The sequence below is a fragment of the Cydia fagiglandana genome, chromosome 6, assembly GCF_963556715.1.
Source record: "Cydia fagiglandana chromosome 6, ilCydFagi1.1, whole genome shotgun sequence".
Lineage (NCBI taxonomy): Eukaryota > Metazoa > Arthropoda > Insecta > Lepidoptera > Tortricidae > Cydia > Cydia fagiglandana.
This window is the reverse complement of record NC_085937.1, coordinates 15,171,992-15,194,520: the sequence shown is the minus strand read 5'-3', so window position 1 is coordinate 15,194,520 and position 22,529 is coordinate 15,171,992. Positions and strand designations below refer to the sequence as shown.

General features: G+C 33.4%; 1 protein-coding gene across 1 annotated transcript in view; it reads right to left on the bottom strand.

Annotated features, from left to right (window-relative positions):
- Window positions 1–22,529, bottom strand: part of LOC134665318 (adenosine receptor A2b) — a 141,925-nt gene that overhangs the window by 3,777 nt on the left and 115,619 nt on the right. The window lies entirely within an intron of this gene.

The window sequence follows — 22,529 nt, the reverse complement described above, 5'->3', positions numbered from 1 at the left end:
TAATATTTCAATATTTTTTACATTTTCGGTTTCCGCAAGGATTTTTGGATTGTTTAGTACAAAAATCAGATTTATGTAAATGAGATAAGGTTGATATCTACTTAGCGTAAAAGTCATGTACGGGTGCGCTATTCGCCCACAGTGCGAGGACCATATCAAAAAAGTTATCGATGTCGATGTTCGTATAAATATACACAGTTCGGTTTGTTTATGTTCATACATGTTCTTAATAATTTATTTTTGTTTTGCCTCTGGATGATCATATCAAAAAAGTCGTCGCTTATGCACATTTTATATTATGTAGGTACAAAATATGTTCTTACTTATTTATTCCAATTCAATGGATTATTTGATTTTAAGTTTTTCTTATAGTATAGTATCTAGTATTCATACATATTTGTCAATTTTCTCTATTAAATACGAGTAGGTAAGGTGTCAGTTTTAAGCTGTCACATAATTATACTGCCGGGTATTTGCTGGCCAGTCTAAAGCCCGCTCCACAAGCTTGCACAAATCTTGAAGCGTTCTTCACATTAGATGCGAGTACACACCATGCTCCGGTAAATACGTGCATAGTGCTATCTTGCTCGTACATCAGAGCGGCATTTCTATCCGCATTATTGCGATAAGTTGATAACCGTCTAAGTGCAAAAAATATTGTTAATATTTCCATTGTTTATAATTAGCATTTTTTTATAATTTTGCATACGAGCTTATATCGGAGGTTTATATTGATGTATGACACAATAATTATTGCTTTGTTTTGCCTTAAAATAATAACGTGCTAGTTAATAAGTATTGTGAACACTTATTAACTACACTTACACTTACTTGCGTATTTTTTACGCACGCATCTAGTGAGAATATTAATTGCAGGTAAAAAATACACATCTCGCGTATTTTTCACGCACGCACACACGCATCGCGGTGGGAGGGTAAGAAATTTGATTTAATTAAAAAAACTATAAGTACACAACGGGTTAGCACTAATTGGCTAGCAGGTTATTATTTCGCGTCATTACAAAGCAATATTGTTCTGGGGTGTGCTAAAGAGTAACAGTTTTTATTATATACCTACTCGCTTACAGTTATATGCGTGGTTGGTGGCGTGATTACTTTCAATACGAGATTTTTTTTATTAAAAAGTAAGTAGGTAAGTACCTAATCGTCGAAAATAAAGTAATACATATGTATAAAAAAAACTGAATAGTTTACGTGTACATTGATAATTAATAAGCGTTTATCGATATCACACCGAATCATGCACATCCCTATCGCATGTGTCAACCTCATAGTCGAATATTTTATCCTATCGCATTCACTCTTGAAAAAACCATGCAAGTGTAAAAGGGATAGAGCATAACTGACAATTGTCAATGATTTGTGTATTTTTACAAAAAATAAAAATCGTAGTGCAATTTTGACATAACTTTCTTGACTGTAAAGTTCAAATTACTGTGATGGGCAAGGGCTCATAATTCCTTTCGAAATAAGAAAATATGGCCAATTTTTGTGACAGCGTTTTGGCGACATAGGTTCTCATACTAATCCAAGCACATGCCGTTTCCCGTCAGAGCGCGGCGCGCTCATTCTTTCTTCCGTGGTATGGAAAGTTTCATAGTAAAGGCGCGGGGCGCGCCGGCTGACGATGATCAGTCTGTCAAAGGTGGTTGGTGCAACTGGCACTTAATCAGTAAAACACCAACAAATGCAGCAAACATATATTTACTATCAGTTACAATCATAAACCTTTTTATCAATCAATTATAAGTATGTTCCCTTTTTCCAATCTCCCAGCGATCTGCTATTGTTTTTCTATTCCACCTCTTTTTTTTCATTAAATTTTTTTAATTTTCAAGTTTCCCGCCAATGGGCAACGACCCGCCAATTTTCGAACCTATTCAGCCAACGCTGATATTAAATGTGTTCACAATTGTCAAGTCGTTTAGACAATATTAATAAATGAGTTTTATATTTTAAATAAATTGCATATGCATGGAACTAAAGTGAACATAAACGTGATAACAATTTCGGAACCTTACATGTATCTGATCGGTTTGGGATGACCTTGGCAACTGTACCCGAAAAAACCAGTCTGAGTGCGTTGTAGGTCCGTTTCGCCGCTGAATCGTTATTGAGGCTAAGCTTGTTAAAAACCATCTGTTGCAGGCAATTACTAGCGCTTCCCAATACAAACACAATATGTACGTGTTCCTTCTAATCACTTTACTAAGTTACGTAGAACCAGGGGTGCGAAACTCCTGACTTCGGTCAAACTCGGCTCCGCTCGGCTCAGCATTGCTCCGAGCAATTATTAGGGTTGGCACCACTTGACTTCCTTTTGCGTGCACGAGCACAGTTAAGATAATCACTTGATTTTTGACAACCCTAAAAAGCCGAAAGGGATAGTGCCATATATATTAGAAAGGGACAGCATGATTCGACTCTGAACCGCTGTCAAACTTCGTTTTGTAGGAAGTTTTCTTTCTGTACGGTAGTGTTATTAATTATTCTGTGGTAGAACTTACCTATAGAAAACGCGCTGAAAATAAATGAAAATTGATTATTCATTTACGTAGCTATCTTTATCTTGAATTGATCTAATATTCATAAAACGGAAATTGAAGACTTCGAAAACGGAAGGTAGAAGAACTTGGGGCGGTTGTTGAACCTAATACATGAATATGAACACTCGATTATGGATAGTAAACCCAATTTCGCTTTGAACAAGCACAATGGGAAAAAATAACCCAGAACCGTATATACAGTTTGGACTAAATTGACCCGTCTAAATTCATAGACATCTTTTTTTTACTCGTCCACTAGGAAGCAAAGGCATTAGATCTAAAATCATAATTTTATGAAAACCAGTTAAATATAATTTTTTTATACTATAAATACATAGATTTGCAAGATTATCATGGTATTAAGAAATTATCAAAACACAATTGTTTTGATACGAAGCCAATCTTGTTTGATACTACGAAGAGAAGTAAAGAATTGGTATAATTATATTTTGTACCACTTATTTTTAAGACCTTATTACACATTAGGGCATTAGAGCATAGCGCGAGTTTACAGATTTGCTAGATAAAGTTTGCGTTTAGGAGAAATATTATGTATAATCACGCACTAAACACTATTAAACAATAAACAGGCCCTAAACGAGCCTTAAAAGGGGGTTTTGTATAGCTGGCCAAAAGATTAAATATATATACATACAAATTAAAAAACAAAGGCTATCCCTACATAATTATATTTTCCTATTTCCTATACTTGTATCCAAAAAGAAGTAACTTGTAGGCATTGTAGGTATCTTTCAAATATCTTACATATCACGAGATTCTTGGAATTGCAAATGACAAATATGATAGGTATTATGTACGGGTATGTGTGACGGCGACTGGCATTGTCCTTGTGGTATCTACATATTTAAGTAGCACACTTAAATAAACTGCAAACAAAAGTATTTTTCACGCTTACAGTTGTGTGTAAGATATTATGTACTTATAATATAACTATATTATAGCTATATTATAGCTGAATCATACGACTGGTAGGTGATGTTACTGCCACGGCACATATTTAATACATTTATTAACATTTAATAATATTATTTTTCTGTCATTATACGTAGGTTGCGGGTTAACCCCGACTCATTCTATAGTCTGTATCTATAGGTATTTAAATAAAAGTAAACCAAATCTACCCTCAAATAGCTCCTTAAGCCAGTTGAGGGTAGATTAAAACATTACATGATCAAATAATGTAGGTTAAAGTCAGGTCGTTCAGTGACAGATCCAGGCGGTTTTGTATTTGGTTGGTTAACCAATAAATGTTATAACTACCCGAACATAATAAAATTTATTTGTTTAATTTTATTTAAATACCTAAAGATAGAGAGTATAAATCACAAAATATATTCAATATTAATATGTCTCACAACAGTTTAAATTCGGGTAAGCATAGAGTTGTGATTAATACTTGTACTTTGAAGAATCCCGGACCCGGACCCGGGTATGTCCTTAAACTACGTCCAAGACCACCGGTGGACGGGCAGCAGCGTCCCTCAAATTAGGTGTACTCGACTGCGATCGCCAACCCGCCTGCCAAGCGTGGCGATTATGGCATTCACCCCCCATCATGTAAGGGGGAGGCCTATGTTCAGCAGTGGACGTCTTATGGCTGAGTTGATGATGATGATGACTTTGAAAAATAGATAAGTTGGGAATAGTTGTTGTTTGCCACGCCCCGCGCCCCGTTCTTTACCCGGCGCTCGATGACGCACTGTGCAGACACTTGCGTGTTAATGAGGCACACCTAATTATTACACGATAAATAGTAGTTTCACGTAGCTAATGCATGACCTGTAACACTGAATTTGAGAGAATAGAAAAAGTAGAAAAATTAAAAACGTATTGACATCTGACATTCACACGCACGCATATAATATATGCAGCGTTCATATATTGTAAGATAGTTAATATAGGTCTAGTTATTATTTAATAATAATTGTTATATATCTAGACCTAAATTAACTATCTTACAATATTTGAACGCTGCTTTATCGAAGTCAAAGTAAAATATTGTAAATAGATAGGTACCTAGGTACTCAAAATATAAAATTTAAATTGGTAACATATCAAATGATCAATGCATTAAAAGGAAATTAACTAGAAATATTTGCTTTGTTAATTTCAGAATATCTTCGGTCTATGCTTCCTAAATAATTGAATCATATTGGTGCGTTGTCGGATTTTTAATATCAGTCTGACGATTTACACACAGTCCCCAATTTAAACAATAAAATAGCGACCCAACGACAATCCGACCTAGTTGTCGAGAATCAACCTAAAATTGACCATTATCTTAAAGCCAAAATGTAACAAGAACATTAAATCTTCTACGTCCGGTTTCGGATTAACTGACAATTTAGAACTGAAAGAAGCGGATTCTGGCAGATGCCGACCCAAGGGTAACGCTAGCTTGATCGTGGCGATCATGCAAGTCAATAGCACAAAAAACATATGACAGTAGTCCGTCTTCGCATATGTTTAATCGTCCAAAGCGCTAACACATGTCGGTCGCCAGCGTATACCTAATCATAACGGTTAAAATGCATAAAAGCAACGCGTACAATTCTAAACCGAAAGGATAAACCAAACCTAAAGTCGCACAGAAGTCTTGCTATAAGGGACTTAATCTTCTGCATCTCGTTATTTTTCTGTGACCACATTTAATGATTGTGTTGCCAATGGAGCTCATAATCAGACGGGCCTTGAATATTTTCTCATGTAACAATTATTATGTGCGTTACACAATGCGCTTAAAACCAGATGACATATAGATATATGTAGTTAGTATTTACTGTGATAATTAACTAATGTAGCATTGTATTCAACTCGCCTGTTATACAAAATGTCCTTTCCTTAATTCGAAACATCCTAAACAAATATCCAATGAAACTGAAAATGGTAAATACGAATATGATAAAATAAAAGTGCACTTCCAACTTGAGTAGTTTTCTGCATGGAGCTAGCAACAAGCATATAAAGTGCATTGGGTTACTTCGAAAGCGCGGTATATTTGAAAATGGCAAATATGCATAAAACTAGATAAACTTCATACTAAGCAACGTGGAAGATTTGTCGAAGTTTAGTCTTATGTTAAATAATAATATTTATATCACTAATCACTACACCTTATAAAACAAAGTCCTCCGCCGCGCCTGTCTCTTTGTGAGTAATGTATGTTCGCGATAAACTCAAAAACTACTGAACAGATTTCCAATTTTTCATGCGGTTTTCATCTATTGACAAAGTGATTCTTGGGGAAGCTTTAGGTGTAAGTATAATCTGTTAACCCGTGCGAAGCAGGTGGCTAATATCAGCATAAAATTCCTAAACTGATTATTGAATAATCAGGCCTTGCGATTATTTAGAAAGTGAACAGCGGATCAGCTCATTGCACAGACATTGTCCAATACTCATAGTTTACAAACGCGTCTTCTACGTTTCTTTATTGAAGTTATTGTTACCAGAACCCATGTACTAAGCTCGTTTGTAATGGCGATTATTGTTTTATAAACAAGGTCATAAAACGGTCAGTTCATCGTTCTCAATTTACTCGACCATTCATAAACATAATACACGCTGCACGGTGATTATTAAACATTAATGTCCTATAGGCCGTGTCCACAAATTAGTCATTGTTATACTTAACAATTTTTAGACATTTGCAGTTAATGCTATAATAAAAATTCCTTCTTTCATAACAGCAATATATTTCTTGATCACAATATTCCGTTACAGTTCAATCTCCAATCCTCTCACTTCACAATCGTCCTCCCTTCACCTCTGCCCGTAACCGAATGCCCGTTAACCGCCATGCCAGTCGTCTTTTATTCTTTCTTCCAACTACCTTCTATTTACAAAGGTCAACTATCAATCACGTTACTTTTAAATTTATTAAATTATAGATTACCAATGATTATTCAACTCTTTATTTCATTAAATCTGTTGCTAATAATTAGTAATTTTAATGAATCTTACACTCGCCCATCCTGACATTGTGCATGTCCTCATGCACAGCCATACTAATCGCGTCTGTCATCTAATCTTACACTCGGCATGTCAAATCATCGGGCATTCAGTAAGAAAATTATTAATGCTTTATTACCCATTTAATACAATTTCTTTGTCTGTCTATATACATTTTTCTTATTATTTATTGAATTAATCTATATCTTCGCATAATAATTTCAAATCCAATAAATCCATCTAAATATATAAGTTTCTATTCAATAATTATACAACAATATATCATATTTTTTTATGCATCAATACATATAAAGTACATTACTTAACATATTCGACTGCTATGTTTTTTTTTTTTTTATTCCGTTTTTTTTTTCCACTCTCATGACACAAACGTGTCTCACAACATACCATTTTTTTAATCAAATTTTACGTGTAGCACATTATTTCTCTTGTTTTTTTTTTGATTCCATTTTTATTTTTTTAATGTGCTACTTACTGAATCACTCTCATGACACAAACGTGTCTCATCACAACATAACATCCTCTATTTCCGTCTTTTTTTTTTTTTTTTATCATTACCATATATCCGTGCCTCCATCCATAGCAAATAACTAATTAAATAATCTATTAATTCAAAAATTCAATAATCCAATAATTCTTTAATTCAAAAATCCAATAATCCAATAATTCTTTAATTCAATAATCCAATAATTCTTTAATTCTTTAATTCAATAATCCAATAATTCTTTAATTCTTTAATTCAATAATCCAATAATTCTTTAATTCTTTAATTAAATTATCAAATCATTCTTTAATTCTTTAATTCAATAATCAAATAATTCTTTAATTCAATAATCCAATAATTATTTAATTCTTTAATTCAATAATCCATTAATTCTTTAATTCTTTACTTCAATAATCCAATAATTCTTTAATTCAATAATCCAATAATTCTTTAATTCTTTAATTCAATAATCCAATAATTCTTTAATTCAATAATCCAATAATTCTTTAATTCTTTAATTCAATAATCCAATAATTCTTTAATTCAATAATTCAATAATTCTTTAATTCAATAATCCAATAATTCTTTAATTCAATAATCCAATAATTCTTTAATTCAATAATCCAATAATTCTTTAATTCAATAATCCAATAATCCAATAATTCTTTAATTCAATAATCCAATAATTCTTTTATTCAAAAATCCAATAATCCAATAATTCTTTAATTCTTTAATTCAATAATCCAATAATTCTTTAATTCTTTAATTCAATAATCAAATAATTCTTTAATTCTTTAATTCAATAATCCAATAATTCTTCAATTCTTTAATTAAATAATCAAATAATTCTTTAATTCTTTAATTCAATAATCCAATAATTCTTTAATTCTTTAATTCAATAATCCAATAATTCTTTAATTCTTTAATTCAATAATCCAATAATTCTTTAATTCTTTAATTAAATAATCAAATAATTCTTTAATTCTTTAATTCAATAATCAAATAATTCTTTAATAAAATTCAATAATCCAATAATTCTTTAATTTTTTAATTCAATAATCCATTAATTCTTTAATTCTTTAATTCAATAATCCAATAATTCTTTAATTATTTAATTCAATAATCAAATAATTCTTTAATTCAATAATCCAATAATTATATAATTCAATAATCAAATAATTCTTTAATTCAATAATCCAATAATTCTCTAATTCAATAATCCAATAATTCTTTAATTCAATAATCCAATAATTCTTTAATTCTTTAATTATTTAATTCAATAATCCAATAATTCTTTAATTCTTTAATTAAATAATCAAATAATTCTTTAATTCAATAATCCAATAATTTTTTAATTCTTTAATTCAATAATCCAATAATTCTTTAATTCTTTCATTCAATAATCCAATAATTCTTTAATTCTTTTATTCAATAATCCAATAATTCTTTAACTCTAATTCAATAATCCAATAATTCTTTAATACTTTAATTCAATAATCCAATAATTCTTTAACTCTTTAATTCAATAATCCAATAATTCTTTAATTCTTTAATTCAATAATCCAATAATTCAATAATTCAATAATCCAATAATTCTTTAATTCTTTAATTCAATAATCCAATAATTCTTTAATTCTTTAATTCAATAATCCAATAATTCTTTAATTCTTTAATTCAATAATCCAATAATTCTTTAATTCTTTAATTCAATAATCCAATAATTCTTTAATTCTTTAATTCAATAATCCAATAATTCTTTAATTCAATAATCCAATAATTCTTTAATTCAATAATCCAATAATTCTTTAATTCAATAATCCAATAATTCTTTAATTCAATAATCCAATAATTCTTTAATTCAATAATCCAATAATTCTTTAATTCAATAATCCAATAATTCTTTAATTCAATAATCCAATAATTCTTTAATTCAATAATCCAATAATTCTTTAATTCAATAATCCAATAATTCTTTAATTCAATAATCCAATAATTCTTTAATTCAATAATCCAATAATTCTTTAATTCAATAATCCAATAATTCTTTAATTCAATAATCCAATAATTCTTTAATCCAATAATTCTTTAATCCAATAATTCTTTAATCCAATAATTCTTTAATCCAATAATTCTTTAATCCAATAATTCTTTAATCCTTTAATTCTTTAATCCTTTAATCCTTTAATTCTTTAATCCTTTAATCCTTTAATTCTTTAATTCTTTAATTCTTTAATTCTTTAATTCTTTAATTCAATAATTCAATAATTCAATAATTCAATAATTCAATAATTCAATAATTCAATAATTCAATAATTCAATAATTCAATAATTCAATAATTCAATAATTCAATAATTCAATAATTCAATAATTCAATAATTCAATAATTCAATAATTCAATAATTCAATAATTCAATAATTCAATAATTCAATAATTCAATAATTCAATAATTCAATAATTCAATAATTCAATAATTCAATAATTCAATAATTCAATAATTCAATAATTCAATAATTCAATAATTCAATAATTCAATAATTCAATAATTCAATAATTCAATAATTCAATAATTCAATAATTCAATAATTCAATAATTCAATAATTCAATAATTCAATAATTCAATAATTCAATAATTCAATAATTCAATAATTCAATAATTCAATAATTCAATAATTCAATAATTCAATAATTCAATAATTCAATAATTCAATAATTCAATAATTCAATAATTCAATAATTCAATAATTCAATAATTCAATAATTCAATAATTCAATAATTCAATAATTCAATAATTCAATAATTCAATAATTCAATAATTCAATAATTCAATAATTCAATAATTCAATAATTCAATAATTCAATAATTCAATAATTCAATAATTCAATAATTCAATAATTCAATAATCCAATAATTCAACAATCCAATAATGCAATAATTCAATAATCCATTAATTAAATAATCCAATAATTCAATAATCCAATAATTCAATAATCCAATAATCCAATGATCCAATGATCCAATGATCCAATGATCCAATGAACCAATGATCCAATGAACCAATTATCCAATGATCCAATGAACCAATAATCCAATGAACCAATGATCCAATGAACCAATAATCCAATAATCCAATAATCCAATAACCCAATAACCCAATAACTCAATAATCCAATAACTCAATAATCCAATAACTCAATAATCCAATAACTCAATAATCCAATAACTCAATAATCCAATAACTCAATAGTCCAATAACTCAATAATCCAATAACTCAATAATCAATAATTCAATAATTCAACTAAATACTCCAATAACTCAACTAAATACTCTAATAACTCAACTAAATAATCCAATAGCTCAACTAAATAATCCTATACTCAACTCAATAATCAAATAACTCAACTAAATAATCCAATAACTCAACTGAATAATTCAATAACTCAACTGAATAAATCCAATAACTCAACTGAATAATCCAATAACTCAACTAAATAATCCAATAACTCAACTCAATAATCCAATAACTCAACTCAATAAAACTCAACTCAATAAAACTCAACTCAATAATCCAATAACTCAACTCAATAAAACTCAACTCAATAATCCAATAACTCAACTGAATAATCCAATAACTCGATAATCCAATAACTCTATAATCCATTAACTCTATAATCCATTAACTGCTTAATCCAGTAATCCAGTACCTGATTAATCCAGTAACTGATCAATCCAGTAACTGATCAATCCAGTAACTGATCAATCCAGTAACTCACTAATGCGTAACTCATTAGTCCGTAACTCATTAATCCGTAACTCATTAATCCGTAACTCATTAATCCGTAACTCATTAATCCGTAACTCATTAATCCGTAACTCATTAATCCGTAACTCATTAATCCGTAACTCATTAATCCGTAACTCATTAATCCGTAACTCATTAATTAAAATAATCCAGAAATTTTATAATTCGATAATATTATACTTATCATCATATGTAGGTATTTTCATCATATCGTTATTTACTTGCCACTTAAGCGTCAGTTGCACCAACCACAATTGACGAATTGATCAACAGCAATCAGCAGCTTTGCAACGAACTTCTTAAAACCAAGGATACTGTACCAAAATATTCGCAGTTTAAGCAATAAACGACATCTATTAAAATCTACAACTGAAGACGACAAAGATATACAAGCCATCCGTTCCTGTCCTGTGCGGCTTCCACGTGAAAGCGATCCTGGCCGTTGTCCTTCCGTGTTGATCTTCGAAGCCATCTCTCATTGCCTCGGCCGTGTCTGCCGCTGCTGCGGCTTCGCCGGTTGCGACTCCGCCTGTTGTTCCCTGCGACTTCGGCTTCGACGTTCTTGTCCATCATCAGATTTCGATTTTCGGTCACGCTCAGGAGTTTTCGAGCGCCGCCTGGATGTTTTTTTTTTTTTTCCTCATGGTCCATAGTCTGGAACTCGAAAACAACACCAGCAATGGAAGAGTTCTAAATCTTTGGGTTGTTAATAGTAGACAAATATAAATTGTTCTTATTAAGCTAAATTCAACTGTTTTATTTATTTATTTACTGCTTCCGGGGTCTAAATGCGGGACGTTTAAAACAGATCCCTATCCCGGTACGGATCCGGAACACAGGCTTTTCGAAACGAGAAAATTCTAGAACTGGTACAGAAAAGGAATCTAGAACAAATTCGGGATCCGGCACTGATCCGATACCAATCCGGCACAGATCCGGTACCAATCCGGCACGGATCCGGCACCAGTCCGGGACGGATCCGGTACGAATCCAGCATGGATCCGGAACTCATCCGGCACAAATCAGGTATGCATCCGGCACGGTTCCAGTATCCGGCACGGACCCAAATCCAGAAACGGAAAACACTTAACCCCGCTATATAATACTGACGTATTGATAAGTGATATATTGAAAATATGGTAAAAGTTGTAACCAAATAAGCGGTACATACATAGACTAAAAGAATTCGATCTACATCTGTAAATAATCATAAACGTATCCGAACTATTCAAAATAAAACGGTGTTCCAAAGGTTTCACGCTACCCGCGATGTAACGAATGCTTTAATTATATTATGGATAGGCATTACAGCAAACACTAAAAAAAACCTAACTGTTGGTCTTGAAGAGAAAACTTGCAGTATAATTGCTCTCGAGTGAACGAATAGGCCGAAATGGGTTTACCCAATTATTTTGTTCTTGATAAAATTAACGGTGTCTTTGTTTCTAAGCGCCCGTTAAACATAAACTTCCTAACATAGGAAATATGAAATGATAATTAATTTCAACTAAACAACAACCAATATAAGTGTTACTAATATGTGTATAGGTATATAATCATAATAATTTTACACCACTGTTACTATTGTAACAAATTAATTGGGTAATTAAGATTTAACTCAATCAGTTCTAATATTAATATCAGAAATACCATAGTGACTTGTAGGTACTTACCACTTCTGATGTATAATAAAAATTCCTTCTTTCATAACAGCAATATATTTCTTGATCACAATATTCCGTTACAGTTCAATCTCCAATCCTCTCACTTCACAATCGTCCTCCCTTCACCTCTGCCCGTAACCGAATGCCCGTTAACCGCCATGCCAGTCGTCTTTTATTCTTTCTTCCAACTACCTTCTATTTACAAAGGTCAACTATCAATCACGTTACTTTTAAATTTATTAAATTATAGATTACCAATGATTATTCAACTCTTTATTTCATTAAATCTGTTTCTAATAATTAGTAATTTTAATGAATCTTACAATGCGTTCACTGCCAGTGCAAGCTACGTGCTACCATGTGCTACGTTCATAGCCGATACTATCGGCGCGATTCGAACTTTAAGAGCCAACAGGAGTGGTCATTTCTCCATACAAACGTAGTCCTCGTTTTCCTCCGTGGTTTTTGAAGCTAGAGCAATGATTTTTTCAACACAGATTAATATTGTCAATATCTGTGTCGGACCGTTTTGCTTTTTTTGATATTTTTGTTTTTTAAGGCGCTAGAGCCCTTCAAAAATGGCCAAAATGGCTTAATTGACTATGCCGCAATGAGAGGCGTGGTATTCAAAACTGATATCAATTAGCCAAAAAAGCAAAATGGTCCGACACAGATAATTTCATAATCATTTAGATTTCCAAATTTGGTTACGATTGGTTAAGTTTTGGAGGAGGAAAAAGAGGAGTACGAAACCTCGATTTTTGTCATTTTTACGCAGGATTTTTCGCCTCAGCTGCAGTTGTCCCTATCGCACTAATTTTAGGGGCGGAGTCAAGTTTCTAAATACGTACACAGCCAGAAAAGTGATGGGCAATAGTCGACATTTAATGTCGATAATCTAGTGATGTAAGAAGTTATCGATAAACCGTCTTGTGTGAAAATATCTAGATCCTCCTAAGACACAAGGGGTTTTGCGTTGAGAGGGAACACATTTTTGTAGTTACATAGGTACAATCTATTTTGAACTTTTTGATTCTAATATTTCAAATTAGAAATCAAAATCAAAAATATTTTATTGCATGGTTATGGGTTTACAAAATTTTTAGGTACAGTCACGCTCCGTAATTGTCGAGCAATTTAAGGTCCTAGCTAGGGAATGCAATCTCGCACCAAGATTGGCGATTCGAGATCTCGCACGAAAAATCCGAATCGAGATTGGGTGTTTCGAGATCTCGACAGTCAGATTTTCGGGATCGAGATTAATATCTCGACGAGATCGAATTTGACAAAGTAACTAAAAATGTGTTATTTTAATCAATAATCTCTAGACATCGTAAAATCGGGCGTATCGAGATATTCCTAGGAATATAATGAAACGCCGACATTTCATGATCTGCCTAGCGAACAGCAGCCATTTTGCGCAAACCTCAAGGTGTGATATTCTGATATTCCTATAGTCTATAGGCAAATTAAACAAAAGTCGTCTCCTTCACGATTTTCGTCGACATCTCTTCTAAATACCTAAAACTGGTATGGACGTGTTCCTCGTGGTCTCCAGAATATGAATAAACCGGTTTTTATTTTATGGAGGGGGGAGGGGGACGTGTCGAAAAAAAGGAAGGAAAAAGTGAGCGGCCGACCAGCATTGATATTTGTTCACGTCTTTAGTCCTATGGGACCGATCAGTTCGTGTGAGATGTCGTTTGAAAGAGTATTAAACGTGCAATTATTGTTTTAACCGTAGTCATGACTGTAGTAATTTACAAAATATTTAAAATACATATATGATTTTTTACCGTGCATGGATGGCATAAGTACTGACAAAACATGCGTCTAACTCAATAAATTATAACTTTACCACAATTAATGTTATTATAAAATATACGAAAAATTTCATTAGCTTTCCAAAAACATAAGTTTTATTGATGTATGATATTATACATATAACAAAGTAATGATGAATTTTGTTCCGTCACGTAAATGGCGGGCGACCGACCTCAACTGATCATTATTTCTCGGGTTCTATTTTACTGATCAATTGGTGATGCATACCATTAGAAAGAATATTAAACATACTATAATTGGTTTCTAATAACCGTAGTCATAACTGTAGTCATTTACAAAATCATTGAAAATATATGATTCTCGATCAATTATTTTACAATGCGCCCGCTATGAAGCTAGGAATATCAAAGAATGCATTGCTCTGATGGATCTGCCGTCTCTTTTATAAGGAAGATCGTGATATGCCCGGGTTAATATTAGATCAGGAAATGGTGGCGTTTCATGATACGCCAAGGATTACGATTTTACGATATGCCGCCGACATACTACTTATTTAAGGTACCTCATGTTATATTTTGAAAATACTTCTATGAAATGCTATCGATGTTAAACCACTATTTACCTTTACTTAGAAATTGCGTAACAATAATAGAGCTAAAGCCGGACACATAATAGCACTGCCTGAACAACATGAATCTAAGGTCATATATTACTTAAAACAAAGTATTTCACTTTCAGTCTTGTTCGAGATCTCGAATATATTAATCGAGATCTCGACCGAGATTGCATATATCGAGATTTCCTGTTAACTAGGTTAAATTTCGAAAATACGTGCGAGATCTAGCGAGATCTCGTAATTGCGAGATCTAGATAGCATTCCCTAGTCCTAGCTGAATTAGTTGTTTCATACACTTACTCTTACTCTATAGAATGTCCAATCCTGCCTTACAAAGACGTTAATATTTATATTTGTCATGTCTATACTTCGTTTCTGAGCATTATTGAAAAAAAAAATACTTGATACTAGTATTAACCACTAAGTACATAAATAGGGTAATTCGCCAGTAACAGGCCACTATTAGTAACTGGCCACGCCAAACCAAAAATGAATTCTATTCACCTATAAATAGAATTCATTTTAGTATAAGGTGGCCAGTTATTGAAATCTTATACCTACTACTTATAGCCAAGGAAATTAGAATCTTGTTGTATTTTCAATTGGGTTCATTTTCATTTGTTCGAATTTTTTACGAGACAAATGAAATGCTACCTACTTTCTTTTTAATTAAGGTTGACATTCCATCGAAACTCATCCTAATGTACATTAGGCGGCACGAGGCTATAGGTGAATAGAATTCATTTTTAGTTTAGGGCGGCCAGTTACTTGCAAATTACCCTATTCGATATCGAGTTCCGTAAACGTAAGCCGGGTAAGTAAAAAAGTTCAATCGCAATAGGGTAATTCGTCAGTGGCCACCCCAAACCAAAAATGAATTATATTCACCTATAAATAGAATTAATTTTAGTATAAAGTGGCCAGTTATTGAAGTTATTGAAACCTTATACTAAAATGAATTCTGTTTATAGGTGAATAGGATTCATTTTTAGTTTAGGGCGGCCAGTTATTAAAAGTGGCCAGTTACTGGCGAATTACCCTACTTAGTAGTAGCAGTAACAAAAAGTGGCAATGCAAATTGCAATCAGTGAGGTGCGCGCCAGCGCGAGTACGGGTGCACCGCACGCGTCTGTGTGCGTGCATTACACATACAAATACAGTCTCTCACGGCGCGGTTACGCCCCGTCAGAGCGACGGGTATATTCAGCTTGAAATCTCAAAATTGACTTTTAGCTCAGCTCCCGTTTCGTCTTAAGATATCGCGCCGTTAGACAGTCACTAGATATGAAATAGTAAAGATATGTGACGTTCCACGGAAAAAGGTACCTTATGGCAGCTGGCGCTTACGCTTATTATTAACGCCGCTCCAATATTCAGTCAGGGTAATGGTACCTTTCGCCGTGGAACGTCACATATCTTTATTATATCTTATCTAGTGCATCTCTAATTCATTTCCCAAATCGCGCCGTATATTGTTTTCCGCTTTGTAGCAAAAAAAGCGCCTAATAACAGGGAACCCATCTAACGGGTCACTGGCAGTGAGTGCGTTAATAATTCACGATTCTTTGCTTGCCTATTTAATATGGGAGTACAAACAGCGGACTTAATACTTACTTCAAGGCCTATCCTAATCCTGCTAAGTATTTGTACAAAAGCCACATTTTTATTTTAAATTTGAAGTCAAAAACACAGCCAATATTGGCGTGACCGAATTTTGAAAATGACTTCCAAGTAACAGGGCGATCGTACCCCCCAGACCAAGATTTGAGTGTTGATAGGTAACTCCAAGCACGCAAGCGGCAGGTAGCCAGTACTACGTAGTACATACCTACCTATAGGTACCTATCAAAATCCAATTTACATAAAACGTTCCAGGCGTTTAATAGGTTTATGGTCGTTGGCCGGCTATAAATAGTAACTACATTTCTATGACAAGGGTCAACGTTTCAGACAAAGAAACGTAAAAAGGCTGAAATAAATAAAACCCATGGTGACGTTAACAAACCCAGTTGACAGAAAGACTTGTAACTAAACTTGCTCGTGGAGTAGCACGCAACAAAAATATACTATACATAATATATTATACTTATTTTTATACAAGTATGGAAAGTAAGTAGAGTTAATGCCAACAAAAGTCTGCAGTGATTTTGATAGCCGACGCAGCGCAAGTGTAATATAGGGGAGACCGAGGAGAGTTGTGGCAGAGGAGAGTTGTGACAGAGGAGAGTTGAGACTTTCTAATCTTCTTGAGAGTTTCTAATATTTACAACGATATTTAAAAAGATAAGAAGACGCTTTTACTGGAACAAGTACTCATTGCTTCTAATAATGAGCACAAAGTCCTGAATTTCGTCGACTAGTATCATCAATTTTGCATTATTTCGACTTTTCTTGTAAGAGCGCTCTTAACTAGAAACCAGGTCGCAATAGCGCGCGTTTGTTAGTTCAAGTTACGAGCTTCTTGACCTTCTAGTTAATAGATTCCAAAAAATCGACGATGTAACAACTCTCCTCTGTCACAACTCACCTCGGTCTCCCCTAAACGTCAAACTTCTATGAAATTATGACGTATAAATAACACTTGCACTGCGTGGGCTATCAAAATCTCTGCAGACTTTTCTTGGTCTAACTCTAGACCGGTACTTAAGTATTGTAACGAGTGTTTATAGAATCTTTTTTCAGTAATAGGAAGCAGTGGTGTCAGATTGGTAGGTTAGCCATGTTGAAAAACAGCTCGCGATGTATTGAGAAGTGAGGTTATTTAAGTGTAAGAATAAGAATCTACAATGAGCTGATCACCTATTATTATTTAAGGATAAAACCAAATTGTCACAACAAGTGGTTATACCAGGTACGATCGCAAAGAGCCTGTATAAGCACAGAATAACTAATAGTACTACCGTGTATAAGGTTATTTAAATGAACACAACAAACAAATGCCATTCGTGCCATTATTTGTACATTACCGTTGTGCACAATGGTCATTTACTGGCGGTACTATCGTGTAAATTAGATACTGTGTATGTTCGAATAGTGACACGCGTATTCGCGATATAAATTGTAGTGGCCACACGCTAATTGTTATACCCACTGTGGTTCAAGCGCGAGTAGTAGTTTAGCGACAACAATGCTTAACCATCGGTGGTCTAGCCTTGAGTCCAAATAAGGCCTCGAGCGCATTCGAACTTTTACGAGCGAGATGAACGCGAGTAATTTCAAAACAAAATCTAATATCATATCAAGATCATGATTTTCGAGTTTCCAAAACGCCAACCGAAACTTAAATAATGTATGGAAAGCGTCACGTGATTTTTCGTATATTTTTTTGTTTTGTTTGGCGTTTGTCGATGTAAGATCATTATCATGGCTAGGCCCCCAGGCCTAATAGCATGACTATGTGACACAGTTTACAGGGATAGCCGCAGACATATCGACAGACATGTCTATTACATATTTTCATTTCATCACTTCGCCCGCTTTGTGCGTCTGCTCTCGACTGCATGAGGTGGTGACTAAGTGCTCCATATGGTAAGCCATCTTTCAATAAACGTTATCCTGACATCCTGAGGAAATTATTAGTGCAATTGGTTGCATGAGCACATCGACACTCGGGAGTAATTTGGGTTTTAAAAAGTGACTCATGCATTAACGTCGATGAGGTGAAGACCGCGTGTATAATGGCAGACTGTCTACAAGTTCTTGCCCTAGTATTTCTAGAGTTCTCAGCAATAAATTTTATGTGCCGGTATTCCCCACTTTGACCTTAATTCTCGAGAAACTGTTGTGTCAAGTGGTCTCTTTTTGGATCAAGATTTCAGACAGGACTTCCCCAAAAGTTAATATGTGAAGGTAGTGGAATCTTTATCCATGTAAGTAAAATTATAACATGGTCACCACATGGTCACACAGCCTACTCGGATGGAAACGGAGTTAAAAAATCTGTTGCGACCAAATATTTATAATAACACTAGTATTATTTCTTTTTCTGTTAGCCTTTATAAATCTTAGGACAAAACTGATAGCGAAGTATGCTATGTAATCTAATATCACCAGCTATAATAATTTTCAGCTTAAATAAGATGACGGCTGTCACCTTCATACAACGTATTTAACCTTAAAACAGAAAATTAAATTGAGATGACATAATAGTTTAGTGAATCATCTCATTTAGTCTGCATTTCTAGAAAGAATGTGATAAGAAAATAATTTCCGAAACGCTGACCCCGCCGCGACTTTCTCGTAAGTATACATTCGGAGCTGACCTTTCCTTACGGAATAAATTATAGTAGTACGTCACACTACGAGTAAATGACCCCGAGTTATTTTAAGTTCACCAAATTGCACAAAGGGCAGCACCCCAAGATACTGAAACTTAATTCATAGCCAACTATTATTTTCCTGACTCAAGTAGATTGGCATAGGTAGTACCAACCGACTAGTAATGAAAATTGAACGAATTCCGACATTGTAGTATTCGATATAGCAATCAGCTGTATAATCACTTAGTCAACCAACCGGTTTGAATAAAGGCAGCGGGCGATTATGGGGCATTCCACGAGACTGTCGCTTACATAACGCAATTCTTCTAATACTTCTGGAAATGCTGAGTAAGCGATATTGGGTCAGGTAATATTTCATGACTTGGCTAACAAATTGGCGGTACTTATTTTCTCGAGATTCACGTATTTTATTGAGGTAGCTGCCATACAAGGCAAAAGCGTTATGTAAGCGACAGTCTCGTGGAATGCCCCTTATAAATAAATTTAGTGTGGCATCATCTAACCATTCTAAACAAAAAATATCATCATCATAATTTAAGAGCATGGCTCTTGTCGGTGGAGTAGGTGTACAACTAAAAGCAAAAGCAAATGTCGTGTCTTACTACCTAAAGAACCTGGCCGGGGGCCGCGTAAACAAAATATACCTATGAACGAATTAAATTATTTTAAATATATTTTAATTTGTGTTATTTTAAGTACACACATTACTATTTAATTTTATTTCAAATATACCTACCTAATTATCATCCCTACTTACTTAAATATAATTTGTTAGCCACCGCAGCCGTACATTCTTGTCGTGCTTTCATTAATATCGTTCAAGTTGAGGAAAACTATAGTTGAACGGTTCAACTATATAGTTTTCCTTGTCTCAGGAAATTACCTATAGTTAATTTATATCGTTTTCCTCGTATAATCCTTGGTATCGCTAGACTTTATATCCGGAAAATGTTATTTTTCTCCCCGTTCCTGGTGACGTAAATTCATGACAACTGGCTCGGAAAAGTTGTCATTGTCACTGATACAACAACCAAGTGCGTGCAACTGTGCAGTAAAAAAATGCAGTCGACTTTATACCGAGGTTTTCCCAGTAATGCAGTACATTCAACTTGTGTTGTGACTAATCTGTAATGTCACACTCCCAGTTTACTGTCCCTCCGCAATGCTGCAGAAAAATGCCGTTTTTGTCAGCACCTCCGCTGCAGTAAATACTCGTAACTAACCCTAAGTACTTTACATGGGGTCTATCTGTCGCAGTCGGATCGTATAATCCGCCGTATTACATTACGGCTAGCCGTTTTCAAAAACAGGGGCATTTTGAAATGCGGCGGTTTAACGATTAGCCGTATTGAATGCGGCTGAATGAGAATCCGCCGGAATGAATTCGGCGCCATACGTTCTTCAACACGGCTAGCCGTAATGTAATACAGCGAGTCATTAGCCGCCGCTTTGACAGTTTTTAGTTCCCATTTTTAACACTCGTGGCGCTGCCTGACAAACGCTGGGGTATCCATCAAATCTGGAGTTTGTTGGACTGTTTCTTTTCAAAAAAAAATTTCCTTCGCAACTTAACTAGACGGAGCCCCGCTTCGCGGGGCTCCTATTTCTGAGCGGTTTGCCCTTCGGGCATCTGAAGCTACCTAACGAACCTAACCTACCTACCTATTGATGGAGTGAGACGTCCGTGAAAACATTACACTTTGGGGAAAAAAGCGTAGGTAGGTAATTAGGTTAGGTTCGTTAGGTAACTTCAGATGCCCGAAGGGCAAACCGCCCAGAAATAGGAGCCCCGCTTGCGGGGCTCCGTCTATTTAAGTTGTGAAGGAAATGTTTTGGAAAAGAAACACATGTAGTGCGGTGGGACCATGGTAGAAATAAATTAAATTGCAAACATTGTCAAACTCCGGTTACGTAGGCGACCGAAAGAACTGGTCACTCTACAATGTACGATGCGGCTAAACGTGGGCCGCCTTATTGAAGAACGTATCGCAGTGACAATCCGGCTAATCGTCGAACCGCCGCATTTCAAAACGCCCCTGTTTTTGAAAATGGCTAGCCGTAATGTAATACGGCGGATTATACGATCTGACTACGACATATCGACCCCCTAGCGCTCGTTTTGAATAAATACAGCAAATTGGTTGTTCATTAGGTCGGCACATTATAATAATTTACATATCTTACTTACTTGACGCTAAACATTTTCAAGTCTCTATTAGTTATTAACTTCAACGCATATTGAAGAAGTTAAGTAGTCAAAGTCAAAATTATCTCTTGAGGAGTGTTTGTACCTTAGTAAGCCCAAATTAAGTGCCTACGTCGCTATACTCGTAGATACTCGTAATACCTACAAATAAATTTTACTCAAAGTATACATACAAAAAAAATAATAGTAATAGTAATAGTAGTATAGTACATACTACTTATACCTACAACAAGTAGTTCCCAAAACAATGAGTTTATTTTTTCACTAAGTAAAAGAAACTTCTTAGATTTCTTTCTGGCATTTATGCGAGTAGAAAGAATGGTTGTTTATAAAATACAGCATAATACTTACTCTTTTTTGTGTCTGTTTTATGTAATTAATTGAAATGTTATTAAATATAACTCTGTTAATCGTTTTCGTAATGGACTATTAAATGGGTCAATTTTTGAAGAGGGTGTTTTTTCGACATTTGTATGGCAATTTTTTATTTTTGAAAAATCTGATTTATAATCATCGTTTTAGGAAGGGTTCTTAACAACAAAAAATATACTGTAGGAGGCACCTCTGTACTTTTTACAGTTAGCTAGATATGGACGTTTAAAGATAGACATTTGTATGACACAATTTAGCCATTTGTAAGGCGCTTTTGACATGTATAAGGCATTTTTTCGACATTATATGGCAGTATCAAAATGTATATGCCACTATTTATTATTTTTGTTGCATTTATAAGACCCTGACGACATTTGTATAACACCTTCTCGACATCTGTATGGCACTATGTCGACATTTGTATGCCACAATCGACATTTATACGGTCAAAATAGCCGTATAAATGTCGTCATACAAATGTCGCGACATGTCGCCCATAAAATTTTTTTATTGCGATATTTCCTACACAATACAACCGATTCACTTATTTATTTTGCTATATATTTTAACACTATATTTGCAACTATTATTATAAAATAATCATTTTTATTCCAACTATGTACCAACGTATTAAGCGTCCATACAAATGTCATTGTAGTCGTACCAAAATATTTCGAAAGAGATTTTTATCTGTTTTTAAATAAATTAAACTGTTTCCGGGTCTACATTTGATGTCAATCGATGCCCAACTAACCGC